The following is a 22,079-nucleotide window of genomic DNA, read 5'->3' as shown; positions in this document are numbered from 1 at the left end:
ACCTCTCACTTCATTAAACTTACTATGGAAAATCATCAGCAGTGCTCATCTTTCTTCTGCATTCTTTTTTTTCTTTCATCTAATATCATATACTTTTTTTTTCTTTCTGCATTCTTGTTTCTCTGCAGCTCTGTCTGAGCTCTCTTCGGGGCACCCGGGGAAACCAGTCATCTTTTGGAAATAAATCATCCCATATCATTACTCTTTACTTCAAATTCTCCTTTCATCATCCCCCTTCAATCAAAATCTGTCTTTATCTGCAGGACACTTTCCTCCTCTCTTTGCATAGCATTCCACACACATACCTCCCATCCCCTACTTTTCCCATTCCAAATTATCATACCATTAAGGGCCTCTTCTTATTCCTTGTTCCAAAATTCCTTTTCATGACTATTTTTTCCATCATCAGCTCTCAACAACCTCTATGAAGTCCCCACCATTCTGTTTTCCACCCCTTCTTCCTGCCTACCTCTTTTGAGGATTCTTCAGATGTCCTAGCCTGTTATTCCTCCCCATTCTAGAAACATCTACATGTAACCTTTTCTTACAGTTCCTCACTGCCTCAGGCCTGGAGACCTTTATCTCCACTGATCTTATGTCATCAAGACACAAGAAGACCGCCCTAACTGGTTTGGCTTAGTAGATAGAGCGTCAGCCTGTGGACTCAAGGATCCCAGGTTCGATTCTGGTCAAGAGCATGTACCTTGGTTGTGGGCACATCCCCAGTAGGGAGTGTGCAGGAGGCAGCTGATTGATGTTTCTCTCTCATCGATGTTTCTAACTCTCTATCCCTCTCCCTTCTTCTCTGTAAAAAATCAATAAAATATATTTAAAAATAAAAATAAAAAAAAGACACAATAAGACCATGCAGAACCACTCAAGGCCCTCACTCTGGAGCCCTGATATTCTCCTTTTGGCTCTGCTGGATCGCACATAACCTAACCCTACTGAACTGATGATGATCCCATCACCTCCCTTCTCACTGTTTTCTGAGTGTCCTCCTGGCTTTGCTTGTATCCTTACCCAGGCTACAGACTTCCCCGCTTTTAAGCCATGCAACCCCCTGGGTGAGCCATTCCTGGACTCAACTATTTCTATAAGGTTCTCCCTCCTGTTCTTTCTCCTTCACAAACTTCATGAGGTCCCACTCTGGGTAATCTGCACCTTCCACTTTCTCTTCTCTGCTGTGCGGCCACCAAACTGAGGAGCCTGGTTGCTGGTTTTACTTCTAGTTCTTATTGTTTAACCTCAAGAAAGACTTCATTGGTCCTTAGTTAACTGTGACTTCTTCTCATAGGCACCCCACGCCCTCCCTCATAGCCTATCAAAACCTTTACTTTACTCCTCAAGTTTGCATTCCATCACTGTCTCCTGCTTTTCAGATATCCTTTTTTTCCTAAAAATATTGATTATCTGAAGTAAGTAGTTTTCACTCCCTGTTGCCCTTCTCCTTCTCAGAATATTTATTATTTTCATCTCAGAATGCTATAGTAACCTCCTAACTGCACAAGCCTATTCTTTCCTCCATTTCAATCCACTGTTGGATTTATTATTCCAAAGACCATTTCCCTCTCGCTTATAAATCTTCGGGTCTCCCCATTGCTGCTAAATGAACTTGACCTGCCAGGCATGGCTGTTTTCCACACATTCACCATTATTTCTCCTGCTAAATCTTTGCTCATGTTATCTTCTCTGTCTCCAGGGTCTTTCCCTCATTCCCACGTGATTAAATCTTACCTGAGAGGCAAGCTCAAAAGCTCTCTCAGGCAAGAATTTGTCCCCAAACTCTTCTACTAGAGGTCATTTCTCCCAACTTAACTTTCTTTTAGCTCTTGAATCCCCTTCCAGCATTTATTACTTTCCACCCTGTATTACAGTTGGTTCACAAAACTGTAAGGTCCTTAAGGGTAAAAGCCCTATTTCGTCCATTTCTATATGCCCTCGAGCAGCAGCGCAGTACATGACACACAATGCTGGAATATTTAGGATATTTTTATTACAAATGACAGGACATGGCTATCATAGGCAAAAAAACAAGAGGAGGAGAGAGAATTTTTCAGATAAACATACACAGCAGTTCACACAGCAGTTCACACAGCAGTGGGAAGCATAAGGGGCTGCTGAGCCGCAGGGACAATAGGAACTGGGGACTGGAATTCAACAGGACACACGCTCTATGTCTTTGCTTCTCTCTACATGTTGAATTCATTTTCCCGCAGTAGCCAAGATCCCTCCACACGGCATGGAGAACTCCCAAGACTCACATACAGACTTTCACCTCCAAAGAGAACCTGGACTCAAATTTCAGTTTGAAAAATACTGTCTTAGAAGAACATTCTGAATGGTCAAGCCTGAGTCAGATGTCAGCTCCTGAACAATCAGCTATGGCCAGGGGATTGAATGACTCAGTCTATTAGGAACTCACTTCTGAGTTTTGAAACCATTTTTAGAAAAGAAGAATCTTTTTGAGCCAGGTAGGCACCCCAAGAATGATAGCATATTTGTATCCAATACATTTATTAAAAAAATGTGTTTTTAATATTTATAGAAATTGATAGGAATTATGCAACAGTACCATAAGAAGTCAATCACTGCTTAAGGTGGTTTTTTGTCATTTTAACCATGTACCTTATTCTGACCTATTCATTAAAGTAGGACTTTTAATAGTTTGATTGCTTAATATGATTTCAATTAGAATATATAGTTGAAGGGAATAAAATTGATTCTGTTTTACAGGACCTTTAAAGTCAAACTTTCCCCTAATTTAGATGGGCCTTGCTTCCAACTAAAATGGATTGATGACCCTAGCCAGTTTGGCTCAGTGGATAGAGCATTGGACTGTGGATTGAAAGGTCCCGGGTTTCATTCCAGTCAAGGGCACATACCTAGGTTGCAAGCTTGATACCTGACCCTGGTTAGGGCACGTGCAGGAGGCAAACAATTGATGTGTCTCTCTCATATCAATGTTTCTCTCTGTTTCTCCCCTTCCCTTGCACTCTTTATAAAAATCAATGGGGAAATTGATTGATGAAGTTTCCATGTATACATCTGATCCCCAACAACAACAAAAATGGCATTAAGCCCAATTACAGCTTTTTGTTTTACAAATACCTGTGTTTTTTGACCAATTTTCTCTTTTCTACCTCTACTAACATTCTATACCTTGGATCCCAGCATTTGTGAATATGGAGAGCACTTTTGTTTCTTTTGCCCACATTGGTCATTATTTGTTATGAAAAATTATGAACATGTTCCTTAAGATTGACTTCTCTGGCATGGTCCCTTATGACCATGGCTGTGTGACTCAGATTGGAAAGTATGTCAAGGATGAGTTGGTTTTGTCACTTTGAACTTTTTCACACTTTGAGATCTTTAATATCCAGAGTAGTCATTCTGACCCCTTTTATCAATGTCACCTCCACTGAAAGTCAATAATAACTGAATTACCCAGAAACTCTGGTCCTTGAGTCCTTGAGAGTTGGGGGGATAGCAAAAAAATATTTTGTTTCAACCGAACACTTATGGTTAAGGGAGGAAAGGAGCAAAGAGACGTAAGAATAGGAGAAAGTGGGCTTTTAACACTTTATACCCTCAATTTCGACCTTTTTCATCTCATGGTACACATAAACTACTAAAATTCTGCAGCACACCAAAAATATTTTATAATATTTGCCAATCAGACAAAAAGTGGGTATAATTTTGATTCATTTACACCAGACAGCTATTATTATGTTGGCTGTTGTCATTTTTTAAATTTGACAATCTAAAGGAAAAGACGTCAGTGCCTCTGACTAAATAAATAATCAGGTATTGCATGTTTTAAAAATTCTTGTGACACACCAGTGTGCTGCAGCACACTGATTGAAAATCACTGCTTTACACAATAGCCAAACATCTATATGAAAAGGAAATTAATTTATCCAGATGACACAAAGTCAAATATCTTGATAATAAGCTAAATATTTAATTCCATAGATTTGGAATTGCCAAATTTAGCAAATAAAAATATAAAATCCCAGTAAAATTTGAATTTGAGATAAATAATGAAATTTTTTTTTAGTATAAATATGCCCCATGCAATACTCAGGATATACTAAATAAATTATCTGTAGTTTATCTGAAATTCAAATTTCACCACATATTCTGTATTTTATCTGGTAATTCTACTTAAATTAGATAAATTCACCTTGTATAGACACTGTCTGAATTTTAAGTCAGTAGTGATTATATATACACCTTCCCGTGGTTTATTCTTTCACTCTCTTTGAAATTTAAATGTAAACTGCTCTTCTCTACTCTAAACTTTCTTCCATATGGCCCATACCCTTAGCATGGAGCACTAAAACATCATAGTTTAATCAGTGGATACATTGAGTTAATGCTCATCTATTCTGTTAGTATGCCCTTTGTTAATTTGATAGCCTCTAACTTTGGATACATTGCTTGCTAGTCCAGTGTCACAACCTTTAGTCCTGTTATAGGCTTCTAAATAGTGGTGATGCAGCCATCTATTCAAGGACCAGCTGTCAAGCACATATTTTATGTGATGCACATTTCTAGGCTCTATGAACTGTACAAAATTCATTCAATGACTCTTTATCAACAGCCTATTGTGCCATTCAAAGTGCTAAGAGTGCTATTGAGTTCCCACTCTTGAGGGACACTCAGTTTATTGATGAAGAACAACACATTAGCTAGGGTGGTAAAGGAACCAAGATCCCCAACCCCAGGGACATGCTGTTCTGCAAACTCCAGGGTTTTGTTTTGCTGAATAGAGTATACAAACCAAGGGCAAAGACTGAATTTCTTTTTTATTTTTTTAAATATGTTTTTATTGATTTCAGAGAGAGGAAGAGAGAAGGAGAGAGAAATAGAAACATCAATGATGAGAGAGAATCATTGATCAGCTGCCCCCTACATACCCCTTACTGGGGATCGAGCCCACAACCTGACCGGAAATGGAACGAGACCTCCTGGTTCATGGGTCGACGTTCAACCACTGAGCAACACGGGCCAGGCTAGTTTCTTAAGATAACAAAGAGAAGTTTTACAGTTGGGTGGGAGGAAAGAAAGAAGAGATAAGAGGCAACTGGCAGAGGTGGGCTTTTCGATGGAAAGCGAAAAGCTGTCTGATAGGATAATGGATTAAGTTTCTCTTGGTGATATACATGGGATGTGAACCCTCTTTCACAGACTCCAAAGAATCTTAAATAAAACATCAATTTTCTCATTAATGTGTTGTGGTTTTGGATGTGTTTTGGAGGATATGACAAAGTGGTGAGTATGGCCTCAAAGAGAGTACAAAGTAAGAGCCAAGGCCTGCCATGGGAGGCTCCCCATATGGGTTACATCTTGGGGATCCTTATCTTGCATATTTGATAGTAGTTAAAAAAATCCAGCTGCATTTCAGGTTAAGTTGTTGCTAAGAAGACAACTTTACCATTCGTGCCAAACATTTGGATTTTTGTGTAAGAGAATGAAGCTACATCTGGCATAAAGCCGCAGTGATTCTTGGCATCAGTTAAATTTCTTCTGTTTCAAGGAAATCAAGGCTGATTAAGCAAGAAAAAAAATAAAAAAGGAGGATTCGGGGGAAGGGATTGATGCTATAATGTATTGGAAGCACGTGGCAGAGCTCGCAGACCAGCTTGGCCTTGGGAAAGGCAGTGGGCCAGGGGCCAGGGCTCTGCCAGGAACCTTAGGGGGACACAGAGCCATGGATATTTTTTCTGGCTGCTACTGTCCTGAGTTTCAGCCCATCTCTGTTCATGTTCTCAAGTTTCTGGGAGAGAATCTGATTAGTACAGCTGGAGTCAGGGATCTCTACCCTTTGTGGACAGCCAGGTAGTGCAGGTGTGGCCCATGCAGAATCATCTGAGTTGGGCAGTCTGCTCTTTTCATGTTTCCAACATACTCAAAACTAGATGGAAATGGTGTAGCCTTGGATGCTCATACTGTTGTATCCTTTTGGTTTAACTGAGAGTTTTAAATTATTCCAACCCTGGCACCCAACCCCCAGGCCCTCAACCCCCTACACACACTAATTGGAGATTATACAAACTATTCTTTTGGTGGTTACTCCAGAATTTCCAACTTGTTTACTTAACTTACTAAAGTCTTTGTTGATCAATATCTTTACTCTTCCTCCCAGGCAATACAAGACCTTAGGATACCTAAATTCCATTCCCCCTTACCTACTTATAAGTTGATTTTTTTCATATATTTTAATTCAATTGTCAAAACACCACCAAAAATTATTCATGACAGCTCTATACAGACAGTCCTCAGGTTACGTTGGACTTGACGTACTTCGTTTTGTGGTTACGTTGCCATCTCCCATTTATTTATTAAAAAAAAAAGTTCCGTCATTTCAACGTATGTACATATGTGCTTTGTTTTTTATTATTTATTTACCACAAGTAAAGGTCAGGAATTGTTATCTTTCTTTTAATTTTTTTTTTTTTTACTGTTTCACTTCATTACTGCTGTGTATGTGCTCCATGTGAGTGACGTAGGTGCTTATGTAGGTGGGTTCCGACTTACGGCGAAAATTGTGTTACGTAGGAATGGATCTCTGACGTAACTCGAGGACCTACTCTATTGTCAATGTTCATTTGCCTTGACCACTTTTCTTTGCTCCTCACTCTTTTTATATCTCAAACATTCTATATAGGATCACTGTTTTTCTGCCTAAAGAATGTTCTTTAGTATTTTCTTTCAGAGCTTTTGTTAGTGATGAACTAACAATTTTTTTATGGAATATTTGTTTATTTTGTCTTTATTTTTGATAAAAAAAAATTTTCACTGTCTATACAATTCTGGGTTGGCAAGTGATTTTTTTTTTTTGGCACACAGAAGATATATATATATATATATCACCGTCGTTCTAGCTTCCTTTGTTTGCTGTCGAAAATCTGCTGTGGGTCTAGCTGTGCTCCTTTGAAGACAATTTTTTCTCTCTTCTTTTTTGGCTGCATTTAAGATTTTTCTCTTTATCTTTAGTTTTCTGCCATTTCACTATGATGTATCTAAGTATGTTTTACTTACCCTGCTTGGAATTTGATGGGTTTCCTGAATCTCCAGATAAGTATTTGAAGCAGTTCTGAAAATATTTGGTTTTTATGTCTTTGAATGATGCCTTTGCCCAGTTGTTTTGTCCTTCCTTCTGGAATTCCTCTTTAACATTATCTTGCATGTCTCTTAACCCTATTTCATATTTTCCATCTTTTGGATTCTGCATTGCATTCAGAAAAATTTATTTTGTTCTTTCACTGATTGTTTCTTCAATTGTATCTGATCTGTTCCCTGAGTTTTTAATTTCGGTTAAAACTTAAACTTGGTAATTTTTAAAATCCAATGATATTTTAATAATTTACCACTCCCTACAGATGTTTCTAACACTAAGCATGGATGTTTTATAGTTTACAAATACTCATTTAATAATCAAAAGTCTAGCCCAGCCAGTGTGGCTCAGTGGTTGAACGTCGGAACCAGGAGGTCCCAAACCCAGACTCAATCCCCAGTGTGGAGCATGCAGAAGGTAGCCAATCAATGATTCTCTCTCATCATTGATGTTTCCATCTGTCTATCCCTCTCCCTTCTCTGAAATCAATAAAAATGTATTTTTTTTAAAAAAATAACAGCTCTTTAAAAAAAATAATCAAAAGTCTACATTGGTCTTTTTATGATTCTCTGTTTTTCCTGTTGGTGTCCTTGTATGCTTGGATATTTTAAATTATATGCTGCTCAATGCCCTTAGAAAATTATTTGTGAAGATGCCCTTTGGCCTAAGATGAAGGTGCCCTTCTTCAAGGAGAATTTGAATGTATATTTGCTTCTTTTAGGCAGGTAGGTACCCTTTGTCTGGTACCACTTTAAACTTCATTCAGAGTATAAGGTTTCTTAGACCACCCACATCTTCTGAATCCATGAGAGTAACTACCTGTATTTTCATGGATTTTGTTTCTTTCCCTTGCTTCTTCTGACCAAGTTAAATCTCTTCAAACTCCCTGGGGGACTTCACCTTTGAGATCCCCTTAATGTGGAAGCTTCCATTAAACCTTTACCTTTAGAGTCCTGGACTTCGGTCTCTGTCCCTTTCACACGGAGAGTCTGTGAAAACCACAGCTCACTTTCTCAGACCCAGTTAGCAAACACTGTCAAGACAAAAGTACTTCAAAGGTGCTGCTTATCTCTGGAGTTTTGCTTTCTCTTAGCTTTTGACCTGATATTTCTTTTCTATTTGATCACTAATTTGAAGCTTTTATGAAACATTTTTTATTTATTTATCATTTTAGATGCTCTTACCCAAAGAGTATTGCCAAATAACCTGCCTTACCATCAGGGACAACGTAGAGTGAACATTCACATAGAGTGAATGTTCTTCAGGCCTTCAGGGTGTTTACTCCTATTGCCAAATAACCTGCCTTACCATCAGGGACAACGTCTGGCCACATAGAGTGAATGTTCTTCAGGCCTTCAGGGAGTTTACTCTCCCATGAAAGTTAACACTGAATCCTCTCCTGTCAGGCAAGGGTCCCTGCTCTGTGTCAGTCAAGTGCTTAATAATCTTTGGAGGACTAAAGATTTCTCACTGTCTCGAAGCAAGTAATTCTAAAGAGACGTGAAGGTGAGCAAAATTCCCATTCTGGGGTCTTTGAAATATTTCTATCCTGCACCCAAAGTGCTCCTTCCATATCTAAACTCCATGTTGGAGAGAGGAAACATCCAATGGTCTATTATAGCTCTTCCTCCCATGGTCTCTGGCTTCTATCATGGTAGCTGTACAGGGTGTTCACCACACTTGATTCCTCAGGGCGGAGTCTGCCTGAAGAGAGATGGGCACTTGCCCTCCCAGAATCAAGTTCTGGGGATCTGGTGTGCTCAGAGGGAGGCTGTACAGGAAAGAGAAGGCAGAGAAGTAAGGTAGCTGACAGGGAAGAACTTCTGGGAGGAAATGGAGAATGTGATTGTTTCTGCTCTTGGTATTCATATGCTCTGCCCTGTTTTTCCATATAATTTTGTATAAATTGAGGATTTCTCATTGTTGTTGAATTGTCTGTTTTGGGAGGGGGGGGTTTACAAAAAAATCAATGTCTATGATGTCAAGATTGGTGTTAAACTAACCATGGAAAACCAACCCTAACTGCTTTACTACTTTGTGCACCTGCTTGGCCCCTGTAGCTATTAGAGGTTGCAGCTCTTGATGAGGATAATGTTAGGTACCCAAGAGAATGAGCCAATGAGGATAATGGTCACTTCCATATAAGTAGCTCAGGGGGATACAGTCTTTAGTCAGGGAGACTTTGAAATCAGGTGTTGCTTAAGCAGAATATCTTAAAGAGATAATAGACATGATCATCATGTGTAGCTGTAGACTTAGGTTCAACTACTATTTATCAAGGGCATATTATGCACTAGGCTGTAGGCTAGGCATTTTAAAAAACATAATCCATTAAATTCAGAACAAAAGAAGCCCCTTCTTTGGTGTTGAATCAGGAGATGTGAAAAAAGAAAGCTATTTTAAGATTAAGGGAGGATGGTTCTCACCAGACATTATTCCATGTAGGGAAAAATATTTCAGGATTATTTTCTGGAGGCTGAAGGGCACATTTTAAAGCTTAAGTCTGAATAATACACCTTTCAGTTAAGCCTTTAGTTTCTCTAAAGAATGTGGTAAGAGTCTTGGACATGAGATTTTCTCCATATTACTTTTCCATATTAGTTCATCTTACAAGTGAACTTCAAGGGATGATTGTGCAATGTGCTGTTTCCGTGAACCCTTTGTCCCTGGGGTAAGGATTTTCAGACACAGTGCAACAAGTGGTGTCCAACCATGCTAAGGAAGGGCACCATGTGTCTATATGGGGAGCTTTTCTTTTTTCTTTTTTTAATATATTTCTTTATTGATTTCAGAGAGGAAGGAGGAGGGAGAGAGAGATAGAAACATCAATGATGAGAGAGAATCATTGATTGGCTGCCTCCTGCATGCTCCCCACTGGGGATCGAGCCCGCAACCCAGGTATGTGCCCTTGGCTGGAATCGAACCTGGGACCCTTCAGTCCGCATGCCAATGCTCTATCCACTGAGCCAAACCGGCTAGGGCTGGGGAGCTTTTCTACAGGGAAAATACCCGACATTTCTTTTTGATGGCATGTTGTATACTACCCTCTACGCTAGCTATCTGTGGATGCCTTCTATCACATATTAAACCTCTGGTTTCTTGGACATTCATGGGATTATTTTACTGCAGCATCCGGCACAGTGAGTTGTCCATTACAGGCAATAAATAGTAAGAGGTAGTATGGAGTGTAGAGATATAAGTACTAGGCCTGGCTCTGCCCCTAAAGACAGGATAAACTCAAGTGTAGCACATGCTTGTTCTTTTTCTCTCTCCTGTTTTTGTTCTTCCTTCCTTTCAATAACAGAATTGCAACTTTCAAATTTTTATCAGTCATCCATTCCTTGCTCATGCAGTCAATGCCCTTTGGGAAAATCTAACCCTACTGTTGGCTCTAGGGTTGTGTTAGTCAGGGTTTTCCAGAGAAACTGAATAGATAGATAGATAGATAGATAGATAGATAGATAGATAGATAATGGGCTCATGTGATTATGGAGGCTGAGAAGCCCCACAATCTGCTCTCCGCAAGCTGGAGAACCAGGAGAGCTGATGGTTTAAATTCCAGTCCATGTACAGGAGGAAACCAATGTTTCAGCTCAAAAGCAGTCAGAGAGAGCAAATTCTTCCTTTATAGCATTTGTCACATGTGCAATTTTATTTTTATATGTGTGGATATTTGATCATTTGTCTCCTCACTAGCCTATTCGCTCTATGAGTCTGGGACTGGGTCCAATTTTGCTCACCATTGCAGTGCTCAGAATGTAGCAAAGTGCCTGGAACAGAGTAGCCACTAGATACACATTTGCAGAGGAAGGCCAGAGAGGACCTCCGGAAGCATGAGTGTAAAGTCAGTACTGATTTTAGGTGCTGGGAACACATGAAGAATATGAACAAGAATCTCCACCTTGCTTGACTGGTGTGAGTGGTTGAGCGTTGACCTATGAACCAGATGGTCACAGTTCCATTCTCAGTCAGGGCACATGATAGGACCACTCAACACCTGTTAAGAAATATGGCAGCGGAAGCATGAGTGTAAAGTCAGTACTGATTTTAGGTGCTGGGAACACATGAAGAATATGAACAAGAATCTCCACCTTGCTTGACTGGTGTGAGTGGTTGAGCGTTAACCTATGAACCAGATGGTCACAGTTCCATTCCCAGTCAGGGCACATGATAGGACCACTCAGCACCTGTTAAGAAATATGGCAATTTTATTTCTTGGAATTCCAAGGGCTGTACAAATATTATATTTTATAACCCTCATCCTATTTTGCTGCCATCCATGCCTTTAGGCCAGAAATGCCACTCTTTTTTGAGAAAATTTATTGAGAAATTAGTTCAAAAGAAAAAACTCCAGATACAAAGATGCTTATAATAGTATTATTAAAAATAACAAAAAATGGAAATAACAGCTTAAATATGGCACATTAATTTAATAGATTATTAAGAAGTTACTGAAAATTATGACAAAATAGGAAATATTTAATATGTGAAGCGGAAAATAAACATCTGTCATTTTTAAAAAATTTTTTTTAACATCCTGCACACTCCCCACCGGAGATGTGCCCACAACCAAGGCACATGCCCCTGACCGGAATTGAACCCAGGGCCCTTCAGTCCGCAGGCTGGCACTCTATCCACTGAGCCAAACCGGTTAGGGCAGTGGTGGGCAAACTGCGGCTCATGAGCCACACGTGGCTCTCTGGACCTTGCTGGTGCTCTATCCACTGAGCCAAACCAGTTAGGGCCGTGGTGGGCAAACTGCAGCTCATGAGCCACACGTGGCTCTCTGGACCCTGGAGTGTGGCTCTTCCTAAGCCTCAGGAGTACCCTAATTAAGTTAATAACAATATACCTACCTATATAGTTTAAGTTTAAAAAATTTGGCTCTCAAAAGAAATTTCAAAATCGTTGTACTGTTGATATTTGGCTCTGTTGACTAATGAGTTTGCCGACCACTGGGTTAGGGCAACATCTGTCATTTTTTTATTTAGAGAACCCTAATTGCCTAATTTCAATTTAGAGAACCCTAATAGCTTTTTCACAAATTATTTTTTACATATTTTTTAACATTAGTTACATATCTAGCTTTCAAAGGACTTGTGAAACCTAGGTATTCAAAATACTTTGGTAATCAGTGACTATTCTGAGCACTGTTAAAATCACATTTTCATAAATGGTAAACTTTGGGGTCCTTGCCATAAATGGAAAGTATACAGATTATTTAACTAGATTATTTGATAATGTATACTATCAACTTTTCTCTAACCCTGTAAGTTATTTAGTATTTCAACAAATAAGTATCGAGTGCTTCTATGTGTGAGGGATTAGGTTACAATAACAAACAAGTAATCAATGCGCCCAGCCAGTGAGGCTCCATGGTTGATTATCAACCTATGAACCAGGAGGTAACGGTTCGATTCCAGGTCAAGGCATATGCCTGGGATGCGGGCTTGATCTCCAGTAGGGAATATGCAGGAGGCAGCCAATCAATGATTCTCTCATCATTTGATGTTTCTATCTCTCTCTCCCTCTCCCTTCCTCTCTGAAATCAATAAAAAAATTTTTTAAAAAAGAATCTCCACCTTTATGGTGCTTCCATTCTAGTGGAGAGAAACAAACACGTAAGTAAATAGTTATGTGCCAATAATAAGTGCTCTGGAGAAAAGAAGGAGTAGAGAGAGTGCAATTTAAAATAATGTGGGTCAAGGAAGGGACTGCTGTAGTAAAATACAGCAAACTAAGTGGCATAAATAACAGAAATGTATTGTCTCACAAAAGTCTGAAATCAGGGTGTTGGCAGGGTTTGTTCCTTCCGAGGAGTGGCTGTGAGGGAGGCTTGGTTCCATGTCTGTCTCCTAGGTGTCTGGTAACCTCAGGCTTTCCTTGCCTGGTAGATGGCTGTCCTCACCCTGTGTCTTCACATCATCTTCCCTTTGCACGTGTCTGTCTCTGTGTCTAAATTTCCCCTTTCTAAAAGAACACCAGTCCTACTGGACTATGGCCCACTGTAATGACTGACTTTAGCTTGATCATTTGCAAGCACCTTATTTCCAAATAAAATCATATTTACAAGTACTGGGGGTTAGGGCTTCAACATCTTTTGTGGGGACACAATTCAACTTCTAACAGGTTTTATTGTGAAGGTGACATTTGAGCAAAAGCCTGAAGGTGAAGGGCAAGGGGGTGAGTCATGTTGAGATCTGGGGAAGAGCAATACAGCAGAAGAAACAGCAAATGCAAATGGCATGCTTGCTCCCCCCAAACAACATTTTGGTGAGTTAATGTAGTGAGCTTGGATGGTCAAGGAGAGAGAATGCGGTGTAATAATTCACTAGGCTCAGACATGACCCATCTGCCTCTCAGTGGGATCCTCCAAAACCTCATGGTTTATCCATTTCAAACATTAGAGACTCTTACATTTCCCAAGAGCACAGTATAAGGTCACTGAACGCAGGAAAGTGTCCCCTACCTCTTTTTACTCTCAGGTGGTCAGTGAATGTTTGTGGATGATGCTGAGGGTGCATTTGCACCACCCTGCTTCATCTCCACCCCAAGAAATGGCTTGTACCCCAAAGCACAGGAAGAGCCCATGGGACAGTAGGAACTTTGGCTGGAGGCAGGTAAGGTGACAGAGACAAGGGAGTCAAGTTAATCACTCAAAGGTACTTACAGAATTTTATGTCATCTGTTGCTACATTCCTGTCAAGATCAGCCCCAGTAAGATGACCATCACTGGCCGTTTTAATTCAGATTTTCTTAGCTTTTAAAATCCTATCCTGCCAATGAAAATGATACAAGTAAAAAAGAATAGGCAAGTTTTCCTACGTTAAAATTTAGAATCAGAAGACCTGCCTCTACTGGAAATCTGACAACTGATCTGTCCCAGCATTAAGACCCATATAGCATTGATAGTTCTCATTTTTATTTCATCTCACATCTTCACAGGAATGAAACAAGCAGTTCGTCAGACTTCCACGGAATCATCTCTGACCTTCTGCCTTTACTTCTCTCCAAGCTGGAATGCTCTCTGGAGCCCTCAGCCATCACACCCACCCTGGCACCTCCCCCATGCCTTCCATCCTGCCCTGGCCTCAGATAACAACAATCCTTTCCAAACTGGCTTTACTCCCGCCATGTTTGAATGCTGCAGAGTAAAACCGAATGTGAATAAGAACCAATGTCCTCTCATTACACTCAGCTCACCTTCCTTTCACATTCCATACATCACTCTTAGCTGGAGGGGACCAGATTGTTTTCTGTTCATGACTCCCTCCATAATGCCTGATTCGGTCCAGGCTTGTTGGGAGACTAAGTTCTTTGTTCTTGTCCTCCTTGTGGCTCTGAGCACCCTTCCCCTGCCCCATGCCTACAACAGTCTCCTCCTTGTCTGTCAAAATCCTCACATAAGACTCTGGCCCTGAAGCTATTATATGGTGACGTGTACCCTTGGCTTCTCCCTCAAGCTGGAACAGAAAACACAGAGCTATGTTTATGGGATGGCAGAGGGAGCAAGAGAACAAAAATCAGCCAGGTCCAGAGCCTTGCGCTTCCTGGGATTTTCAAAGTAGAAATGGTTACTATGACTTCCTTTTTAGGGGTCCCTTCTCTCCTCCAAAATGGAGGGGCTTGCTGGATGTGGGGGTGGGCTGCCCTAGGCCTGGTTGTTCACTTCAGCAGGAATTTTCAGATGAAAAAGAAAAAAGGATGAACAAAAGGCCTTGTGTATGCCGAGCAATATCTCCTAGGGTTCAGAAATTAATCCATGTTGAGTATCCTCTAGGTGCCTTGCTCATTCATATTTCGTATTAAATTTTACCTTCACACACACACACACAAGCACACACCACTGTGGGTGGATTTTATTGTCCTCATTTATTGATGCAGGAACTGAGGTTTGCAGTGCTAAGTACCTTGCTGAGTCATATAGCTCATAAGGAGTGGAGCCGAGACTGAATTCCATGCTCTTTCATTTCCTCTTATTTAAAAATAAATATTGTTGTTTTTCTGATTTTCTCAGTAATATGTATTCTTTATAGAAAATTTAGAAAGACAAAATAAAATCTATAATAATAAAAGCGTAATTTGCTAATTATACTGGACGATTTTCCCAATGAAGCCGGGGCTGCGAGGGAAGACTGGGTCCCAGGTGCCTGCCAGTGGTCGGAGACATTTCCTCTTATTTAAAAATAAATATTGTTGTTTTTCTGATTTTCTCAGTAATATGTATTCTTTATAGAAAATTTAGAAAGACAAAATAAAATCTATAATAATAAAAGCGTAATTTGCTAATTATACTGGACGATTTTCCCAATGAAGCCGGGGCTGCGAGGGAAGACTGGGTCCCAGGTGCCTGCCAGCGGTCGGAAAGAAACCTGGGTCTCGGGTGCCAGAGGGAAGCTGGTGCCAACAGCCAAGGGAAGGAAGGCCTACTCTTAAATGAATTTCGTGCATCGGGCCTCTAGTATAAAATAAAAACAATCAATAATTCCACCATCCAGAGATAATCCCTAATAACATTTTAGTGTCCTTTTCTCCAGTCTATGTTTATGTTTTGCTATACAATTTTATGTCCTGCTCCTTTTAATGTTTTGGGGGGTTTTCTTTTGTTTATTTGTTTTTTTGTTTGTTGTTAAATAGACTTTTACTTTTTAGAGCAGTTTTAGGTTCACAGCAAAATTGATAAGATATAGAGAATTCCCATATCTCCCCTCCCCCTACATAGACACAGCCTCCCCGTCGGCTGACATCCTGCCTCACAGAACCTACAATGAGACATCATTATCACCTGAAGTCCACAGTTCACATTAGGGTTCACTCTTGGTATTGTACATTCTATAGGTTTTGACAAATGTATAATGACATGTATCCACTATTATGTATCATACAGAATAGTTTTACCACTCTCAAAATCCTCTGTGCATCCTAGCCGGTTTGGCTCAGTGGATAGAGCTTCGCCTGTGGACTGAAGGGTCCTGGGTTTGATTCTGGTCAAGGGCACATGCCTGGGTTGTGGGCTTGATCCCCAGTAGGGGGCGTGCAGGAAGCAGCCTATCAATGGTTCTCTTTCATCGTTGATGTTTCTCTCTCTCCCTCTCCCTTTTTCTCTAAAATCAATAAAAATATTTTTTTAAATAAATAAAAATCCTCTGTGCTCCCTCTATTCGTCCCTCCCTCCACAACTCCTGAGCTTCTTACTGTCTCCATAGTTTTGCCTTTTCTAGAATGTTATATAGTTGGAATCATTCAATGTGTAGGCTTTTCAGATTAGTTTCTTTAGTAACATATATTTAAGATTCCTCCACATCTTTTCATGGTTCTGTAGCACATTTCTTGTTAGTGCTGAATAATATTCCATTGTCTGGCTGGATCTGCTTATCCATTCATCTACCAAAGGGCCATCTGGGTTGCTTCTAGTTTTGGCAATGGTGAGTCAAGCTGCTATAAACATCCACGTTCAGGTTTTTGTGTGGACAGAAGTTTTCAACTCATTTGGTTAAATACCAAGGAGACAGTTGCTGAATTATATAGTAAGAGTATATTTAGTTTTGTAAGAAAATGCCCAATTGTCTTCCAGAGTAGCTGTACCATTTTGTATTCTCACCAGCAATGAATGAGAGTTTCTGTTGCTCTACATGCTCACCAGCATTTGGTGCTGTTAGAGCTTTGGATTTTTGCTAGTCTAATAAGTGTGTAGTAACATCTCATTATTTTTTAAGTTTGAAATTCCCTAATGACATATGATGCTTATCATCTTTTCATATGCTCATTTTCCATCTTTATATATACTTTGGTGTGGTGTCTGTTCAGTTATTTTGCCCATATTTTAATTTGTTTGTTTATTTCCTTCCTGTGGAGTTTTAAGAGTTCTTTGTATATTCTGGATAATAATCCTTTTATCATATGTCTTTTGTAACTATTTTATACCATTCTGTGGCTTGTCTTCTCATCCTCTTGATGGAGTCTTTTGCAGAGCAGAAATTTTTAATTTTAATGAAGTCCAGCTTGTAAATTATTTCTTTCATGGATCATGCCTTTGGTGTTATATTTCAAAAGTCATTGCCATAGCCAAGATCATCTAGATTTTCTCCTCTGTCATCTCCTAGGATTTTTATAATTTTACATTTACATTTAGGTTTATATTTCATTTTGAATTAATTTTTGTGTATAAGGTCTGTGTCAAGATTCATTTTTTTTTTCATGTTAATGTCCAGTTGTTGTAGCACCATTTGTTGAAAAGACTATCTTTTCTCTACTGTATTGTATTTGCTCTCTGTCAAAGATTAGTTGGCTATACTTCTGTGGGTTCACTTCTGGGTTCTCTATTCTGTTCTATTAATCTTATTGTCTATCCTTTCATCAATACCACACTGTCTTTTTAAAATATATATATTTTTTTATTGATTTCAGAGAGGAAGGGAGAGGGAAAGAGAGAGGTAGTATCAATGATGAGAGAGAATCATTGATCGGCTGCCTCCTGCATGCCCCACATTGGGGACCGAGCCTGCAACCAGGGCATGTATGAACTGTGACCTCCTGGTTCGTAGGTCGACACTCAACCACTGAGCCATGCTGGCCCAGCTCACTAATACCACATGGTCTTGATTACTGTTGTGAAATCAGGTAATGCCAGTCCTTTGATATTGTTATTCTTCAATATTGTGTTGGCTCTTCTTGATCTTTTGCCTCCCCATATAAACCTTAGAATCAGTTTATATCCACAAAATAACTTGCCAGGATTTTGACTGGGATTGCATTGAATCTATAAATCAAGTTAGAAAGAACTGACATCTTGACAATATTAAGTCTTCCTATCAATAAACATGGAATATTTCTCCATTTATTCAGTTCTTTGTTTTCTTTCACCAACTTTTTGTAGCTTTCCTCAGAGATTTTATTCATATTTTGTTAGATTTATACCTAAGTATTTTATTAATAGGGAGTGCTAAATTAAATAGGTTTTTTTGCTTTTAGATTTGACTTGTTCATTACTAATATGTAGGAAAACAATCGACTTTTGTATATTTAACTTGTAGCCTTCAAATTTGCTATAATCATCTATTATTTCCAGGAGGTTTGGGGTCAATATTTTGGGATTTTTCTACGTAGAAGGTTATGTCATCTGCAAACAGACAATTTTATTTATTTCTCCCCAATCTATACCTTTTATATTCTTTTTTATCTTATTGCATTAGCTATGACTTGCAATATGATGTTGAAAAGGAGTGGTGAGAGCAAATATCCATGCCTTGTTTCTGGTCTTAGTGAGAAAGCATGCAGTTTCTCACCATTAATTAGGCTAACTATAGATTGATATTCTTACCAAGTTGAGAAAATTCTCCCTCTATTCCTAGTTATGAAAATTTTTATCATGAATGGGTGTTGGATTTTGTCAAAAGCTTTTTCTGTATCTATCAATGTGATTTCCCGCCCATCCCCCCCTTTAACCTGTTGATGTGATGGATTACATTAATTGAATGAGTTTTGCATACCTAGGACAAATCCCCCTTGGTTATAGTGTATAATTCTTTTTATACATTGTTGGATTTGATTTGATAATATTTGGTTGAGGTACTTTACATCTATGTTCATAAGAGATATTAGTATGTAGTTTTCTTATATGTCTTTGTCTGGTTTTGGTATTAGGGTAATGCTGAAATCATAGAATGAGTTTAAAAGTATTTCCTTCTATCCTAAGACTCCATTCTCTGTACAGAGGTAGGACCAGGAATCCAAGGTGGAAGGAAGTTTGAATGCTTGTTGTGAGAGGATCCAGGGATATAGGCAAAGGGCAACCCAAGGTTCAGAGTCTATATAAACTGGACACCAGGATCAACCCCACTCACCCAGGTTGGACGTCTAGCAGGTCTGCTAGATAGGGTCTGCAGCCCCTCTTCTGAAACTAAGGCAACTTTCTCATCTGCCACCTTCGAGTTGTGTATAACTTCCTGCTTCCTCTGTAGCTGAACCATAGTTTGAAAGTGAGTCAGGATAAATGTTTGACATGTAAAACCTTTAACTGCCTCTGGGAATTGCTTCAATTATTTCCCCATTCTATTTGCCTGGGTGTGGGCCAGGAATTCCCCTGTCTTCTGGAACCCTGGCCTTGATTGGTCATGTCTATGCTCAAAATAGAAAAAAGGGCTTTAAAGAAAAGATTAGGCAATGTTAAAATAGGAGGTTAGGTGAGGGGTAGAGTTGATGGCAATGCCCTTACTGAATCAGCTGGTTTCAGACTATTCTTCAGTTCCAGGGTCTCCAAGGTTTTCTCAAAGTGCCCTCATGTCCTGGGCTTTAGGACTTGCAGGCTCCTCACATGATAGTACCCATGAGCAAGCTTTTAGTGCCAACCAACTCACTAGCTACTAAGATAAGGATTGGCCTTATCTTGCCCTCTGAGAGGGGTTTTGGCATCTTTTGTGGACTAAAATTTATCCTGAGCTATCTTTTGTTTTCATTGGAACACAGTTGTTGCTTTTCCATAGCAGAAAAATAGAGAATGCTCTATAATTGGCAATAGGATTCTCCAATAAGTATTGCCTTGAAGTAAGGAGACAAAGTGTGGTCGAATCCAGGAGAGGGCTTTTTTAGTACAAACCTCTGAAGCCTCAGACTTTGAATCAGTGTATAACTAAGGCAGTAGAAGAACCAGTAAGAACAGAACAGGAGAAAAAAGGAGTACAGAGACATGGTCAGGATGCAGAGCCAGACACTCCTTGGTTCCTTCTTGCTTTGTTATTGTCCAACTTTGTGCTTATTTATCCTGAGCTTTAATTTCCACAACAAGAATTCCCAGCCTGTCCTCTCAGAGAAAGGTCACTTATTCAGCAACTGTTTATTGAAGATCTACCACGTACAGTGAGCTCCTGTAACCCTGAGCCCTTTTTTCTTCATCCTCCATCCCAGATGCCTAGCACAGTATCTGGCACATTAATGCTATTGAATAAGTAAATAATTGCATGGGTGGGGGAAAAATGAATGAGGACAAAGAAATGAATCAATATAGAAATACTGACCTTTGAGAATCTGCTTGGAAGAGTTGAAGGTCAAGGTAACCCATTAGTTTGGATGTCTCTAGCAGTCACCAACAAATCCATGGAAGTAAATGGAAATCAAAGAGTTGACTTAGAAATACTTAGCACAGAGAGACAAGGTTGCTAGGTAAGCGATGGAAGGCCAGAAGTCAACCAGCTCCATTGTGTAAGGAGCAATGTTGCCTGACAAGACAGTTGTCCAATTTCTTTAATGCCCTTAATGATTAATTTCTTAGTTAATATTTGACATGCCATGGCGAGCCTGAAAACGGAAATGTCAATTGTTTCACTATTTTGGATTTTCCTATGTGTCTGGGCCCTGCTAATAGTCATCATGTGATACATGGAAGTATCAACAAGGGAAGATACATTTTTAACCTTCTGAAGTATTGTATTTAAATAAAGTCAAATAAAATAAATTTAAACAAAATCTCCTGGGTTAGCTGAAAAGGGATGAGAGTAGTCAAGAAGGTATACTGACTGCCCTAAATAGGTCCTCATTTAGGAGTTGAGACTCTCAGAATAGGGTTGCCATAGAACAGTGTCACTCTGCACAAAAGTGGGAGGACTAGATTAACAGGAGGACTCTAAGATTTTTGCCTTGTCATTTTCTATTTAAAAACAACTTAAAAGTCCATTTAGCTGGGATTCTGGAATACTGCCGACTCTTCCTGCCCTATCTGCCTGTAAAATTCAACAAGAGATCATAAGTAATAGACTGCAGTCCAAAATACGTTTGAGGAATCCTGTCAAATAGAATGTCTGATGTCAATGACTTCTGCATGGCCTCTGATATTTAGTCCAAAGAGTGAGAAGTGAGATCACAAATCCCATTGTTGGCTCTGCCCAGTGGAGCTGAGTGGAGGGAATGAGGCAGAACGAGGCTTAGCACAGCCGGGTAGATCTGATGTTCACTTACCTATTGTTGTGCATTAAATGGCTCCAGAACTGAGCAAGTTAAGACAACATTCTATCTCATGACTTTATGGGTCAGGAATTCAGGAGAGTTCAACAGGACAGTTTTTCTGCTCCATGTAGCATCAACTGAGGTTGGTCAGTGGTGGTCAGCTGACAGAGGTCTCCTCTGGAGGTCCAACATGATTCCATTCACATGTGTAGAGCCTTGGAGGGCTTTTCTAGAACTGCTGACCAGAGCATGTTCATGTGGCTTCTATGGCTTGGCAATCTCAGGGTAGTCTATTTCTTACATGGTGGTTCAAAGAAAATGGAAAGTGTACTAAGAGACTCAGGTAGCTGCTGCAAAGCTTCTTATGTCCCCACCTCAGAAGTTCTGGAATGTCACTGGTTGAGCAAGTCCCTAAGGTCAGCAATGGGAGAAATAGCAAGAATTTGTAGCCAGCATTGACCTAGAATATCAGATAATGGAAGAAATTTCTATCCAGTGAAAGTAGGCCACCTATACAAGCATCCTTTCACTTGTCTGACTCCTTTGCCAGTGGCAGGAAGGAGATTGGGAAGATACAAGGCAGGTCTTGAAGACATTCACCCAACCCCTCTCGAAGATTGTGAGGTACCACAAACATCCCTGGAGACCTGGAGCCCCAGGGCCTTCCCTGTGAGTACCTTTCTCTGAAACAAAGAGCTTTCTCCTTAACCTTCCAGCCTAGCCTGTCTTTAAACTCTTACACCTCTGGGGTCTTGAAAAAGTGGAGATGTTCTTCCTACAGCAACAATTAGACTTGGTGAGTAAACCAAAGCATAGGCCTCAAACCTGCCATGTCTCACAAAAAGTCAAGTGAAGGCCTTTGTTCACATGCTAAAGACCAATTCTTTCATAAACTTTTCTATTATATTTCTCCACTTACTAAACACTGTAAAGCAAGATCGTGGGTAAAAACAACCTATGCATTCCACAATAGACATGTATTGCCCTCAACCATGGTTAAACACAGAGCTGGACCCTG

At 39.8% G+C, this 22,079-nt stretch overlaps 1 long non-coding RNA gene across 1 annotated transcript; it reads right to left on the bottom strand.

The window, feature by feature from the left end:
• Window positions 1–11,179: 11,179 nt before the first annotated feature.
• On the bottom strand, window positions 11,180–20,313 carry LOC102242230. Its single transcript, XR_001361655.1, has 4 exons — window positions 20,137–20,313; window positions 18,967–19,083; window positions 13,794–13,899; window positions 11,180–11,310 (listed from the first exon to the last, which is right to left on the bottom strand). It is a non-coding gene; the product is annotated as an uncharacterized LOC102242230 (long non-coding RNA).
• Window positions 20,314–22,079: the final 1,766 nt, after the last annotated feature.

The sequence above is a fragment of the Myotis brandtii genome, unplaced genomic scaffold (genome assembly GCF_000412655.1).
Source record: "Myotis brandtii unplaced genomic scaffold, ASM41265v1 scaffold185, whole genome shotgun sequence".
NCBI lineage: Eukaryota > Metazoa > Chordata > Mammalia > Chiroptera > Vespertilionidae > Myotis > Myotis brandtii.
This window is presented reverse-complemented; position numbering and strand designations above follow the sequence as displayed.